Below are 12,264 nucleotides of genomic sequence, written 5' to 3'. Positions count from 1 at the left end.
AAGTTGTACTTCACAATCTACAACTGAAGCTGAATATGTTGCTGCTATTGTAAATTGCACAAACATTGTATGGATCAAACAACTACTCAGAGGAATGAAGGAAGAAATAAAAAAACTAGTGATACTTTATTGTGATAATACAAGTGCTATCAATATATGAAAGAATCTAGTGATGCACACAAAGAAAAAGCACATTGCAATCAAGTATCGTTACTTGAGAGAGTTAGTTCAAGATAAAGAGGTGAATATAGAATATGTTAACACAAAGGAGAAAATTGCTGATATGTACACAAAACCATCAACCAATGATGCTCATGAGTATATAAGAGGTAAATTAGGGGTGATATCCCTATCAAAGGCTTTCTAAGTAACAAGAGGAGTGCCCTGCATCAAACAAGTTGATATTCATATGTTACACATTGATGCAAAGGATCTTAGTTTTGGAGCCACCTAAAGTAATTGCAGAACTAAAACTTCAAATCAGTCACAATGAAGGTGGAAGAGGGAGAAACTAAAGAAACTACAAAAGTCCATATCTACATGTTTAAGATGACAAGTTTTTGGCATATGTGTTTGGCATTGTTTTCAAAGAGGGAGATATCTTACTAATCAAGAACCAAAATGTATAGGGGGAGATATTCTACTGATCAAACAGGGAGATAGGTTAAGCTAGTATCAGTATGATTAATGAGAAAGAGAGAGATATAAAAAATATCAAGAGATTATTGATTAGAAAGATATAGAACAATTCAAGAAAGAGGAAGAAATCTCAATCCACCTAGTCAGAGGGAGTTATAAGAAAGAATGAATTTTATAACCTAATTAGAAGATGGAAGTTTTTGATAGAGGGAGGGATATCAATACAAGTTTTATTTTTGGTATTGTCTTACAGTTTGATTGAACAAAGTTGTTTACCATTTTGTTCATTTGGTTGATTAGTTTGGTTTGCCATCAATGCAAAAGAGGGATATTATTGAGATTTGATTGAAAAGATCATTGTTGAGAAAGATTATTGAAAACAAAGAGATTGTTGAAGAAGACTATATGTTTCAATCATTATTTTGTCACTAATTTTAAACTTGTTATTTGCTGGTAAGACAATTACTTATAAGATTCAAGTACTATCACTTAGTTGATTGATGAAGAGGATTTGATCAATAAAAGGTAATAATAGCACCTAAAGGAAAATTTGAGTTATGATTATGTAATAAAGTACAAGGATCAGTTAAGACAATGGTGACATGATGTATTGATAATCTACTTAAGGTTACAAAGGTTGGTTACACTTAGAAAGTTTAGAAGAACAAGTTACACAAATTTTTTTTTCCAAGCTTGACTGGGTGGATAGTAGGTGCCAAGAAAAGTTAGTGCAAGCTAAAAAAAAAATTAGTTAGAGCCGAGTAAAAGATTAATTCTAGTGTATGTTGAGAAAAATAGGTGATGCCGAGTAAAGTTTAGTTGATGCTGAGCACCAGTAAACTTTAGTAGGTGCTAAGTAATTTCATAGTGGATACCAAGCAACATAGTATGTGCTGAGCATCAGAAGGTTGATAATACCGAGCTACTACATTATTTAAAAGATCAAAGATTTGATGAATTTGAGCTAACACATTATTTTTCTTGGATTTTATGAACTAGATGGAAGATAAGGTTGATGAGATGGTAGCACAAAATTTGAGGTAAACCATTTAAAGGTAAATTTAAAGTGGATTCTAGAAGAAGTTTTTAGAAGAGATATGAGATATGGGGTAGATACATTATAAATTATCTAATCCATTTGAAACATAAATTTGGACAATAGAAAATGAGTGGGAAAATATCTTAATTTCCTACTTATAAGAATGTCTGGTCATGAAGCAATGTTGCCATTTTCAAGAACCTAAGGGAGGCAAGGAGTCAAGCGTTTTGCTTCATGAAGTGACCTAAGAGAAGAGTCTACAATGGCATATTAAGCAAGAAGGCTTAAGGAGATAAATGCTTAAAGGGTGAACATGATACTAGAGTTACAAAGCATAAAGGCCAAGTAGAATTTAGGACTGAACAAAGACCTATAATTTGGAAGAGAAGTTGTAAGTTGTATCAGATCAAAATTGTACTTTTACTCTCTAACAATTGTATCAGTCTAGGGTAAATCTTTTGAATTAAGGTTGACCTAATAGTCATTTGTAAATCTTTTAACTGGGTGACATTCCAAGTGAATGGCCTAAAGTCTTCTAACAAGGCTCACTCCTAATAGGGTGATTGAAATCCTTTAACAAGGTCACATTTAAAAGTGTGTATTGTAGCATTTAACAGGGTTGGAGTTTCATAGGGCTTCACTATAAAAGAGTGAAAATGAGTAGCATGTTATTGGTGGTTTTTCCCAAATTGGTTTTCCATGTAAGTCATTGTGTCAAGTGTGTTGGTGAATCTATTATGTTTCATGCTTTACGTTTCTACAAGTTGATTTGATAGCTAATTGCATAATCTTATGGATGCATGCAGGAGTATGAATGTTTTATGAGTTCACTAAGCTATGAAAAGTTTTATTTATACATTTGGACCTTGGATAACTAATTCACCCCCCTTAGATATTCTAAAGTATTCCAACAGGATCACATCTGATATAGAGTATGGAAGTAATGTAACAAGCAGAAGTGAGAAGTACAACGGCTACATCAAAATAAGGAGCAAAAAAGATTTATCTATCACAATAAGGTGATCATTACACTAAAAGGAATCTCACTCAACAGACCAAGTTGCAGATTAGAGATCAGCCACTATTTTATCTGAATAGGTGGATTAGTTAAATCTTTTCACAAGGTAAACTTAATAGTCTTTTGTAAATCTATTCACCAAGTGCATACTTTATTGTATGTTTGTGAATCCTTTTGCAAGGTGGACCTAGAAGTTTTTATTGCTCCTAATAGGGTAGATCATTAGAAGTCTTAACAAGCCAAATTTATATTGCAGTACTAAAGCTTGTGGGTATCATCCCCACCCTAGTTTTACTTTCTATTTGGAAGGTTTTTGGGTCACCATATTGTGTGTCAAAGTGTTGTGAATAGTTTAATGCTTTTAGTTATTCATGCATGCAATTATATTAGAATACACATGAAGGATTAATTGATAATTGGTATCAGAGCATTGTGGTTCTCAACAAAGAAGTTTAATATCTTAAGCAAAGATCAGAGGCTATGGAGGTATTCAAACTTGATAAGGCTATTGATAATGAGAAGCTAGATATGGAATTGGCTATTGGACAACTCAAGAAAGAAAAGGAGGAACTCTCTCAATCCCTAAAAAGGAGAAAAGATCTTGTAATCCAGATGAATGACAAACTCTACATTGAAGAAAGAATTGAAGACATTCATTCAGAAAGCAATTCAGATGAAGCTAATGAAGCAATCAAAGAAATATTAGAAAATAATGGTTTACTTCAAGAAGAAGTTAGGAAACTAAGAGGAGAGAAAGAAATTCAGTCAGTAAGATTGTGTGAACTCATGGAAGAAAAAAAATAGATAAAAGAATAAATAGAAGGAAAGAGCAATGAGATTCAACATCTATCCCTTTAGCAAGAAGACTTCATTGATTAGCTCACCAATGTAAATGAAGAAATTATAAATCTAAGACCAGAAAATGAAAGGTTGTAGAATGATCTAAACACTGAAAGGTAAACCAATGAGAGGATGATGAAATCTCAAGCAAACACGAATCAATTGAATGAGCAAAGCCATTACAGAAAAAAAGGGAAAACAAGATTTGGATATACAGAAGAAGGTGAACCATCTAAGAAAGGAGCTCAAAAGAATCAATGACCTACTTGTAGTCACTATGGTAAGATAGGTCATACATCAAACAAATGTTGGAGCAATGGGAAAGCTAAACTTAATGGAAATTTTTACAATTACAATCAACATGGTTATAGAGATAATGAATGCAAATAGAAACCTAAGTTTGAAGGAAAATGTCACAAATGTAGGAAGCATGGGCACAAATCCTTACAATGCAAAACTAAGATATTAAACCCACTAGAATAGATTATAAAAGCTATATTTGGTTGGGATTATAAAACTTGGTGTAGATGTCATTACTATGGAGAATTTGGACACATTGGAATGAATTGTGTAAAATATCACATGAGGAGAAGAGACACCAACAGAAGATGTTTTATTTGTATAGAACTTGGTCATCTTGCCAAGAATTGTATGAATACTGAAAGAATTGAAGATGAAAAGAAAGCCAAGGTTGATAACATTAGAAAGCAAATGAGATAGCAATGGATTCCAAAATCTTTTGAGAATGCAAGTCTGGTCATTAAAGAAAATTTCACTCAAGAAGTGGGTGACTCAAGTATTTCTACTTGATCTCTCACAAGGAGTACTAGAACTAGGATTCTGAAGAAGACATCTCACATCAGTTCTAGTTAGTAGAATGAAAGATCCATAGTAGCATTTAAGATATAAAAAGATTACCAAGCATTCAAGAAGATGCTAATTATTATCGAATGAGTTTAGGTTGCAAACTTTACCGAGTTAGGTTAGGTTGCAAGACCCTATCGAGAAAGGTTAGGAGTAACTATGTTTTATGAGGATACTGAGTCATGGATGACTCTGCTAAGAACTTAATGCAAGTGAAGTGGAAAATAGTTTTTCATTTGAGAAAAAAATTGTAACAAGAATTTATGGTGATCAAAAGGAAATTTTTTATAAAAAGGGTGAAATCGAAGTCATTTCTCATAGTGAATTTTTGAGAGCTATTTGTGCAGAACATTCTTAGTGCATCCAAGTGATCTATGCAAATTACTTTTAAAGATTTCCATTTTCTCTCAAACCCTACTGAGAAAAATGGCATCCAATAGTAGCAAATTAAAGAAAGGATCTAATATGTTAGTTCAAGGCATGGAATGCAAGGTACCAAACTTTAAGCCAAGTTTGGCTATTGCAGAGACCTAGATCTAACTAGAGCTCAATCACAAATTCCACTATAGGTACTATTGATTAATGGCATTTGTTCATATTTTTGCTATGTTATTCAAGATAATTGAACTCTAGAAATGGATGAATCCTTGAGAGAATTGTGTGTGAATGGTGTTTTAAAACTGAGCATCAACACCTTGAAGCAAAGGGTTTGACTCACATTTTGCACATGCCATAAGATTTTGAAATCAAATAGATAAGATTTATCCTTAGCTATGTGCATAATGGTTAGCTATGGTTGGAGCAACCTATTGTGATAAAAAATAATATGATCCATGGGATCACTGGTATTCCAATGCCGGCAAAAGCTAAAACAACCAAAACCCTAAGTCAGGTTGAGCTAGGAAAGAAAACCCTAGTCGAGTGGGATGGAAGGGGAATGAAGATCAGTTGCATCACAGATATAGAATTAAAGTTTGGGATACATGTCATTGTGCACAAAATATATAGCTCAAGTAGACTCAATAGTGTATCATGTGAAGTAGTGGATCTTGCATACAAAGTAGTCAAAAGTAACTTGTTACTTGACCTTCTCGAATAGATGCTGAATCAATTTAACAAGAATATGGAGAGTATAAAAACTTCAAAGAATAATCCTTGTAAGCTCAAGTCACTCTTAACTTGTCCATTCTTCTATGTACAAAATTTTTTCCTTTCCCATCTAAAGGTACAGTTGTAGGGAGGAAGGTTGTACCTATTCTTTATCAGATCAATGAATATATAGCTGAAATGGGAGAAAACTATGTTAGCATTATGGATAATTAATTTGATGTATTCAAGGATAAGATGAATAAAAAATTTAGGATCCCTAATAAAATGATTGATGATTACAAAGATGATATTTTTTTCATGGTTGATAGTGATAAAGTATATATACAAGCAGTAAGACCAAGAATTCTATGGGTCAAGCTTCTAGGTTATGAGGTTAACATAGATAAAACTAAGGACATCATTAAAGCACTGATTAATGAGCCCGTTGACCCAAAAGTTTCATACTTTAGCACCTATAATGAAGTAAAGGCAAGAATAAAACTTGAAATAAAAATATGTCAAGTGGTCAACAAAGGGAAGAAGAGAATTGCAAAATTGAAAACTAGCTCCACTTTTCTATTGACTGAAGGTAAATGTGATGACATTGAGGATGATGAAGTAGAAGATGAAGAGAAGTCAGAAGAAGAAGAACCTATAAAGAAGAAAGGTAAGGTTATTATAAAGAAACATGCCAAACCATCTACTACTATGTTCATAAGGAGGACATCTGGGAAGAAACTTGATAAAGGACGAGATGTGATCTTTAAACAACCCCCACCCACCTTTCAAGAAAGGTTGAAAGAAATAGAGTCAGGAGCAGTCATAAAAAAATTTAGATCACTAAAGTATGAGGCTAGGACTACAAAGGAGTAGAAGTAAATAGAAGACACGATAATGTTCAAGAAGGATAAATGGAAGTATTCCCCATACTCGATTACTTAGTAGATTCCGAGTGATTTAATGGAGAAGGTTAAGCCAAGATGGGAGAATGCTATGAAAATTGCTAAAGACATATATGAGCAGACCCTAAGGCAACTTATGTCAAGCTTAAGCAAAAAGGAAGTAAAAGAATCCTTAAAGAAGGATGAAGAAAAACTTACCTTGAGATACAACACTTGTCTTATGTTGATGAATGACATTGAACATGTGGTAAGAAATGCCACCAACACATGGAAGAACATTTATGTTCTTCACAAAAAAAGTGATTTTGTTGTTAATGTTAGTGACAAGGATGAAGATGATGATGGACATGAAAAAGATGAGGAAATTAATGATGAAGAAGTAACACATTATGATAACATAGATGATGAGGAACATGAAGCTACCAAGGAAGATTTACTTAAAGTTTAGAACATTGAGGAGAGTAACCTAGAGAAAATTGCAGTAACGATCATAGCATCACTTCCTCATTCTTTGAGCAAAGCACTAAAAACATCAAGCTCAGAGAAAGCTACTACAAAATTGATTGTATCAAATATTGCAAGTACAAGAACTCAATCAATTTTTGCATCTGTTCAGCTCAGTACTTCATTGACAAAAGTGACAAGCACTTCATCTACAAAGTAGTCAACACTTTCTCCTCCATCATTTTTGGTTACACAAGGTATTCTTTTAATAAGTGTAGTATCTACTTTTTAAGCTAGTCCTACTATTTCTACTATTGTTTCTATTCCTAGCATGCAAATAATAAGTACAAGGACAATTGAGACCGAGCCTCAACCGAGTACACAATTTTTTAGTAAAGGCAAAGAGAAGGAAGAAGAATGATGAGGAGATTATTATCCTGAATTGGGATATCTCCAATCTTAATACTCATCAGATGCATATTGTATATGAGCAATGTTAGTATGCTAAATAGAAACTAAATTTAAATAAAGCTTCTACAAACTAAACAAAATTCATAAACTTCAAGATAGACTAAGATGAGCTCTCAATTAAGAATATGAGCCATTAATGGGCTCTCTCAATAAGAAGCTCTCTTGTTGAGTGGCTTTGTATAAATAGATAGGATGTATGCTCAAGCTTATGCTTCAAAAAGGGCTTCAAATGGAGTTGGAATTTGGGTGTGAGTGTATGGTTTTGATGTAAAATGGCTTCTTAAAATGGAATTATGACTTTACTTCATGGATTGTGTTACTTTGCAAAGGGGAAGGATCCAATTTATAGGCAAGAGGCTTGAGGGATTGAGGGCTAAGATGCAAGGATGGGAAAAAGCTCATGGAGAGCTTAGATTGTATGAGAGGAGAGCACATGGATTGTGCTTCCTTACAACCAATCAAAGAGTGGCACATGTCACATGGTGAGAGGATGGAGGAAAGGGGAAGGATGAGTCAACAAAGGAGGCTCAAGGGATAAAATCTTCATAAAGACCCTCATAATGGCTTGTAAGAGCAATAAAAGGGCTTGGAAGAGTCATTTATGGCCTAGTGGGCTTCATAACGTTTTATGGTTGAGATATTTTGAGGGAGATGAGAGAAATTTTGACTTGGACTTGATTAGGAAGGTTTTAAGCTTGCTTAGGATTGTGCAAATGATTAGAGGATGGATTAGGATGGTTTAGGATTAGCTTAGGGATAGGCAAGTGGATGGCATTTAATGAGGGTGGGTGAAGGAGGAGATATTTGTTAACTTTGGCTTGGGTTAGTAAGTCTTAACCCATGTTTAGAGAATGTGAAAAGGTTAGGAGGGGATTAGGATTAGGTTTAAAGACATCTTCTAGAAGAGTCTAGATTTTGGATGAGGATGAAGACTTTCTAGAATAGTCTAGAATTTCCTAGGATGAGGATGAAGACTTTCTAGAAGAGTCTAGAACTTCTTAGGATGAGGATAAATTAGATTTTTAGGAAATAAATAAAGTTTTATTTATTTCAAGGGTTTGGGTTGAGGAGATATTTATTAAAACTTTTTTAATAAACATGAGGATTAATATTTAATCTTAATTAAATATTTTGAGTTGGGATTAGGGGTAGGAAATGATGGGATTAGCCTTTAATCAAAATTAAAGAAGGATTAGAAGATTTTGGAAAAGGTTAGTGGTCTTAAGGAAATTGGCCAAGTTTTGGGCAAAAAATAATTTTTTTATTTATTTTGGGTTTTTTGGTCAATTTATTAATTAAATAATTAATAAATAAGGAAATAATGTTTAAATAAGATTTAAACATTTTTGGGAGGGATTCCTTAATTAAATATTTTTAATTAAGATAAAGGGATTTAATGGCATAAAAATAAATAAATTAATTAAATAAATAATTAATTAATAAATGATGATGTCATCAGGAATTTTTCAAAAAATAAAAATACTTTATTTTCTAAGGGTTTTTAGGTGTCTACATTTTGCCCCTCTTTGATGTGATGCCGCAAGTTGCATGGCATCAAAGATAAGAAAATAAGATGCCCAAGGCTAGAGCAGAAGAGGAGAGAATGGACTGCAAGATGCCCCCTTAAGAAGGAAGCACAGAGAGAAAGCGAGGCTCAATGGCTTCTTGAAAAGTACAAAAATCTCAAATGAGCAAGGAAACTCAGATTGGCAAAGAGAAGGGGCTGAATTAGCTCAAACTCTCACTATGGGAGAATGATAAAGGAGAATCAGATGCACAAGAGGAAGCAAGCTTAAGACTTTAGGGAAGGTGGAGGATGAAGGAGCGAAGCGCTATAAAAAGGAATCCAGGATAAGGAGATGGATGAGGGGATTATAAAGCTGATGCAATAGGATTTCAAAGAGTCAGATTGGCGAAAGATGGATTTTGGAGATCCCTAGGACTAGGATTGTGGATCTCGAAAGATGAGGCTTGGTGGATTGATTTGGATTGGTGGATCCCTAAGACTAGGATTGTGGATCCCTAAAGCTAAAGATGAGCAGTGATTCAAAGAGATATTGATGCATAAGCTGGTGTAGGAGAGACGGATGCTATATATGGATGGGGGACAATGGAGATGAAGGAAAACCATTGAAGCTTTTTGAGCGGGGGGATACTTCAAAGAGAAGTACCACCATGTAGTTGAGCACTAGATTTGCTATAGGATTGTTGGTTAATTGCCAAGGTTACCAAGAACATCAAGGCCTTTTCACCAACTGTCCAAAGGACTAATGAACTGACTCAAAACAAACACGCAAGGATTGCCCCAATATCACACATGAATCCCAGAGGAAGCAGTGTGGAAACGACATTGGGTAACCCACAAGTAGAAAAGAAAAGAAGCAAAAGACATGATCAAGACCTTACGCTTTGATTGCCCCATTCGCAGTATACCATGATATGGAAGATCATGGAAACCTTGAGGAGGGAACAAGGAGATTTCTTGGAAAAGATATTTCAAGACCCAACAGGGAAGAGTCCAAATCAAAAGAAAGCGAAAATCCAAAAGAGAACCGTTTGCCAATAAGATGAGTAGGATGAGGTACTAACGAACCAAGATCAGACATGAGGAAAGCTATATCCTGCAAGGGCCTATCGGAGAGCACCTAAGCTGGTGGATTTGGATGAGTAATGTGTCTGGCAAGCTGAACTAAGAAAGATAACACTTTGGTGACAGGAAATATAGCTAAAGGATGCATTGGAATAGCTAACCAAGATGTGCGATGTGTGCAAGATACTGATCAAGGAGGAACTGACACAAAAGCTGGATAGATACAATGGTACTAAGCTAAAGAGGATGTACAAGCTGACGGACCAAGATATTTACAAGATGAAGCTGACTAAGATAGTTACAAGGAGGCAAAAGCTCAGGATGATAGGATAGCGGGATGGTTCGATGTTGTGATAGCATTGACCAAGAAATGTGGTGTGAATCAAGTGATTCAGTTTACATGTTGAGTTTCATATTATTCACCGAGTCACCAATGTAGACCTAGTTCAAACTACTTGGAAGTGATAAGTCTAGACCAAGCTTCTACACTATCGAATGCATGACAATGCAAAGCATTGATAGTAGATGTTGAGTATCAAAACCTCACCAAGCTAGTCTTCAGAACCTAGGTTAAGCTAGTCTTAAAAACCTAAGTTCTTGTAGTTTGGCTGACTTTGTGTATTTTGTGGAAAATTGTATTGTAACCAACTTTGTTGAATTCTAATTTGGATTAGTATATATGTAATGTATTGTATCAAATTCAATATAGAGTATGGAAGTAATGTAATAAGCAAAAAGAAGTAGAAGTGTGAAGTAAAAAGTCTACAATAGAATAAGGAGCAGCAAAGATTTATCTATCACAACAAGGTGATCATTACACTCAAAGGAATCTCACTTAGCAAACCAAGTTATAGATTAGAGATCAACCACTATTTCTTCCTAATAGGTGGATTAGTTAAATATTTTCACAAGGTAGACTTGATAGTCTTTTATAAATCTTTTTACTAAGTCTATACTTTATTGTATGTTTGTAAATCCTTTTGCAAGGTGGACCTAGTAGTCCTTATTGCTCCTAATAGGGAAGATCATCAAAAGTGATCATTGTAATCCTTAACAAGCCAACTTAATACTATAGTACTAAAGCTTGTGGGTATCATCCCCACTCTAGTTTTACTTTCTATATGGAAGGTTTATGGGTCACCATATTGTGTGTCAAAGTCTTATGAATTTTTTAATAATTTCAGTTATTCATGCATGCAATTAGATCAGAATACACACGAAGGATTAATTGGTAATTAGAGATCAAGTTTTATAAGTTACTAATTCACTCCTCTCCTCTCAATAACTTAGCCTATCATATATATTTCCAATAGTTTCTAGGTGGAAAATATGTATTAGTTGCTTCATCCTGATTAGTCAAGGGTTTATGTGCTTGCTAAGGTGGATGTCAAGGGTCCTTGTGGGCCCAAAATTTTAAAAGGGGAGACAGTAATAACAAAGGTTTTCCACAATCATAAATCTTTCATACATCAATAATCAATGCTTTCTCGCACTATGGAATTGCAAGTAATTTAAACATTGTAGACAAGCGACAAATGGCCATGTGTCCCAGTGGGCCCAATTAAGGAAATAAACACTATAGTTTGCAACGGTGGTTAAGTTGGTAGTTTCATAAAGCCATCATAGTCAAGCTTAGAAGGTTACTTGGCCAATGAGGTAGTCAAACCTATGAAGACCTTGCAAGGTGGCAGAAAGATAAAAGGCTATTGGTCCATGTGGCTTATCCCAGTTGTAGAACTTCAGTTGACCTATTGAATTTTTTTGACTTGTCAGGCCAACTATGGGAAAGAGAGGGTTTTCTTGCACAATCTAATCTTCTTGATCAATTCCAACCACTCCCAAATGAATGTAGGGCTAGAAACAATGAAGGACATCTCTCCACCATTTGGCCTATCCATCTACTTTGTCAAGTGTGACTTAATAGTGTCATTTCTTTCTTCTTAGGGTTCCATTTTGTGCAAAATATTAGATTTTCTCACATTTGAATTTGTGCCAAGATCAGATTTTCTCAAGATCTGCATGATTTTTCTTTGTAGCTTTGATGGTAGTAGTTGTGCTTTGCCTTAGGGTAGAAGTTTATAAGTTATGCCTAAACTCTATAAAAGGTAGCTATATATACTTTTTAAGGGTTCAAACCTATTCTATGATGTTTACTTGCAGTAGCCTTGGGCTCTGTAATTGTATTCCTTTCCTTCTATTAATGATATTGTTCCCTTCCTTATATCTTCTTGCCATTCAAGATTTGTGCATGTATCTTTCCTTGTTTTGAATGTTTCTTTCTTGTTTTTAAGGTTCTTCTATTGTGTCCACGCTATTGATGGTTGTTATATTGTGAAGATGTCTTTCATTTCAACACCTAACCTGTTCT

The sequence above is a fragment of the Cupressus sempervirens genome, chromosome 6 (assembly GCF_028749045.1).
Source record: "Cupressus sempervirens isolate cs-2001-9-10 chromosome 6, ASM2874904v1, whole genome shotgun sequence".
Lineage (NCBI taxonomy): Eukaryota > Viridiplantae > Streptophyta > Pinopsida > Cupressales > Cupressaceae > Cupressus > Cupressus sempervirens.
The sequence above is the reverse complement of the archived record's forward strand: the minus strand, read 5'-3'. Positions refer to the sequence as shown.